The sequence below is a fragment of the Pteropus alecto genome, unplaced genomic scaffold, assembly GCF_000325575.1.
Source record: "Pteropus alecto unplaced genomic scaffold, ASM32557v1 scaffold8, whole genome shotgun sequence".
Taxonomy (NCBI): Eukaryota; Metazoa; Chordata; class Mammalia; order Chiroptera; family Pteropodidae; genus Pteropus; species Pteropus alecto.
In genome coordinates this window covers 14,556,373-14,560,520 of record NW_006494609.1, presented here as the reverse complement: position 1 = coordinate 14,560,520, position 4,148 = coordinate 14,556,373, and the positions used below count along the sequence as shown (strand labels likewise).

General features: G+C 40.6%; 1 protein-coding gene across 1 annotated transcript in view; it reads left to right on the top strand.

Moving 5' to 3' along the window:
- Window positions 1-4,148, top strand: part of TTC7B (tetratricopeptide repeat domain 7B) — a 209,615-nt gene that overhangs the window by 113,460 nt on the left and 92,007 nt on the right. The gene's annotated exons all lie outside the window — the stretch shown is intronic.

Genomic DNA, 4,148 nt, shown 5'->3' with positions numbered 1-4,148 from the left:
ATGTGAGTGGTCCACGGCTTTTGTTTTCTCACACTCAAAAGTGATTAATTTTATTTTTTCCCAACTTCCTTCTCTCTAATCAATCTAATTTGTCAAGTCTTTCATGGACACCCTGATGTTTAACAGTAAAAAAAAAAAAAAAAAAAAATCCCTTTAGTTTTGTTTTTCTGTGATATTTAGAAACAGATATACAGTCGACCCTTGAGTAATGCAGGGGGTTAGGGACCCCATCCCCTTGCACAGTTGAAAGTCGCATGTGACTTTTGACTCCCCCAAAAGCTTAACTACTAACTGTTAAAAGTTTAACTAGCCTACTGTTAACTGGAAGCCTTACAGATAATACAAATAGTCACGTGAAACATATTTGGTATGTTATATGTATCAAATACTGCATTCTTACAATAAAAGAAGCTGGAGAGAAACAATGTTATTAAGTAAATCAGAAAGAAGAGAAAGTACCTTTACAGTATCTATTGATAATCATCCGCATATAAGTGTTGTTCGAGGGCCGGCCGACTGAAGTCTGTGAGGTCATACTTATTAAGTTAAAATACTTTACCTTGTTTTTTGTCTGTACCCTTGGGGCACACAAGGTGATTGTGGATGGATTGCGGAGGACCATTTTTATTTTATTTATTTATTTATTTTACCATTTTTGTGTTCACAGTTACACATTTTTAAATAGATATTAGAAAAAAGTATAATTGCATATCTAAGTGTGATTTCATGGAAATCAGAGGGAGACTAAGAATTTTTTAATGAGCTGTTTTAAATCAATTCAAAGAAAAACATTAAGCGAATACTAATGTATACAGGTTTACCTGTATATGGCAAAAATTACATTGAACAAACTCTAGTGACTGAAACTTGGGAAATATGGCTTTGGGGCTTGTTTGTCCTATGTGACCAGGGGCTTCTACTATTTTCTGGTGATTATTATATTTTAAGAACTTCGATCAAGATTCCTGACCTCTTTGAGCCTTGGTTTCATTCTCTAGGAAATGAAATTCCTGAAGTGAATCACTCTATATTCGTACGTAATCTAAAGATTGTCATTACAAACTGCTATGTGCTTGAAAAGTCCACTTATCTTCCTATCTTTCCTCCAGACCCTCAAATCCCCAGGCCTGTCGGTCAGGCTTTGCTGAGAAGGACAGTGTCTTTTGGGCTCCTCAGTTCCTATTTTATCCTCGGTGGGGTAGCTTAGTAACCAGGACACAGTGGCCAGAAACAGTAAACAGTCCTGCACGCTGGCAGGTTCTGATTGTCTAGGTGGCAGGGCCAGTAATGGAGCAGGGGGCGCTGGGGGCTGGGGGGAGAGGGAAGGAAGGTAGACAGTGGCCCAGGCGGGCTCACTCTGCTGTAAGAAATAAGTGCAGCCGCAGATTTTAAGTGGATTGGCTTCGGCTTTATTTCTCTGCCTCATCACCTCACCGTGTTTTTAATCAGTGCATTTCAGCTGCTCTCCTTGGAGAATTGGTTCACACATTTCCATTACAAACATTTCTTTGTCTTCAAATGAAAAGAGCACTTCTCTTCTCCCCATCGAGAAAATTCTCATTATAATCCAGGAAACCTCTGACGAGAGATTTCTTTTGTAGGTTCAGCTCTTTATGCAGAGTGAATTAAAGAGCTTTGCTGCAGTATTTTACTTCTTGCAGATCTCAAACTTGCTGTTTTGCATACCGAGTATATGTCTGCATTTTGTCCAAAGCTGCTTAGCCCGTGGAACCTTAAAGTGGCTAAATAAAGCACTTTAAAATAAAAAAATCTTCAGTCCTTTACCCATCAGTAAAGTACAACCTGATGCAACTGCATTCAGTTTCTCTCATCAGTATTTATGAAGTGGCCTTCCCTGCCTCCCCCTCACCCCAACACCTTCATTAGATGTTAGACTCCAGCACGTGGCTCCTGCATAGACAGCCCGGGGTGTCATCCGAACACAGGTTTATTAAACTAATAGCCACACCACCCAGTAAGCAGTAAACAGTGGTGGCTAATGTGGTAATGCCTCCAAGTGACAGCAGCTGACAGCCTTTTCAAGGAGTGAAGTAAGGAACAGCAGTAGAGATATTTGAGGAATGCAAGCCTGTTATTTTAATGTTAAGCCGTAAGCTCAAAAAAGCAAAGCATATGGCAGCAGGTCTGAGAGCAGCGGATGACTTGTTTGCTTTTTAAATATTTGTATTTCTTCCTTTGTGATGAGAAACTTCTTCCCAAGAAATACTTTATTAAAAGTTGGGCCAGATGCAGTCAGTGGATCCCATGGCTTCTTCCCAACCTGGGTAAAACATTGTAACACCAACCTCAAGAGGATTATGTGGGCACCTGTCATGTAGTATTGTCTATTTGTGACAGGCTTGTCTCCAGCAGAACCGTAGGCTCTCAGAAACCAGGCAATGCCTCTCGTTGCTTGTGCCCACCCCAGCCATACCTACTACAGACCGAGTGCATAGTTGATGTTTGGTGAGTACCTGCTAGATGGAGATGAACCCCTTACCACTGTTCCGCTGCTGAACTGAACCGTCAGACTGTTGAACTGAAAATTGACTTAGCTAGCCTCTTAGCCTGGTGCAGAGAATTACAGAATGTTTTGGTCCCTGTTAAGCATATTCAAGGTCCTTAAATACCAACTTTTATCATCTCATGGTGACAGTGAGGATGGGTAACACTGGAGAGCCCAGCTGCTCTTCCAAGGGCATTCAGCTGTCTTCACTTGTGCGTTTAAGGCATCCGTACATGCTAATCACTCAATAGCTTACAAGGATTCTTCCTCTTATTACTACTACAGTTTTCAAATGTGGTATTTTAGAGTCCTTTAAAATTGTTCTTGAATATTGAGTAGAAGCAAAAGACTTAATTAAATTTAAAATAATAATACGATAACATGCATGCCCACTTTTGCATTTAAGAAAAAGAACGCTATTGCCTGTGAGTTTCCCGTCCCCTTTGCCTCTCGCCTCACGGGCCAGCCACCCTCCTCAGTTCTATGTTGAGCCTTCTCTTGTGTTTCTCTACCACCCATGTTTGTACTCCCAAATAATGAAATTCTAGTTTCGCATGTTTTAAATTTTGTAAAAAACAGAATCATACCGAATACAAAGTTATACTACCCGCTTTCACTGCTTTATGTGATATTCCTGAGGTTCATCTGTATTGCGTACAGCAGCAATTTATCATACTATCATACTACGTACTGATGAGTAGTATTTTATTATGTAAATATACCAAGATGTATTTTTCTAGTTTGCCATAAGCAAGTATGTAGGTTGTTTTCGGTTTTCAGCTATTATGAACAATGCTGCTCTAAATATTCCTGCACAGGTCCCCGCCGGTGCCCTCATGCAGCCATTTCTGGGAGTGAAACTGTTGGGTCATAGGATATGTGTATCTTCAGTTTTACCAAATAAGCCAAACTGTTCTTCAAAGTGGTTGTGCCGGTTTTACACTCCCACCGGCAGTGCCTGAGAGCCCAGGTAACCCCACACGCCACCGGGCCGTGTTGTCAGGCTTATTTTTTGGCAATGCGGTTGCTAGTTGGTGGTATCGCATTGTGAGTTTAAGTTGCATGTCCTTCATTATTAATGAGGTTGAGCACCTTTTTATTTGCTTATTTGGTCATTTAGCTTCTCTCTTTTGTGAAGCACATGTAGCAGTCTCTCTTCTTTTCTAACTGGGCTGTGTTTTTCATACTAAGATTTCTTTATGTATTATGGTTTCAAGTGCTTTTGTTGCCCAATGGGTGCCCTGTCTTTGCATTCTCTTAATGACGTCTTTTGATGAGCAGAGGTTTTTAATTTTAAAATGGCTGAATCAATTTATCAATCGTATTCGTGGATAGTACTTCTGTGTCATTTAGGAAACCTTCGCCTTCCCCAGGGTCATGAAGATAGTCTCCTAAATCATCTTCTAAAAGCTCTCTGTCGTTATCTTTTGCACTTAAAGCTAGGAGTCCCTCTGGAATTGTTTTATGTATGTACGGTGTGAAGGATCCAATGTAATTTTTTCCCACGTGGATACCCAATCGTCCAGCCTTGTGTAATGAAAAGACCTTTCCCTGTTGTTCCACGATGCCAGTTTTGACTTAAATCAAATGTCCAGGTGTGGAGCGGGGCTGTTTCTGAGCTTGTCCTTGGTTCCATTGGTCA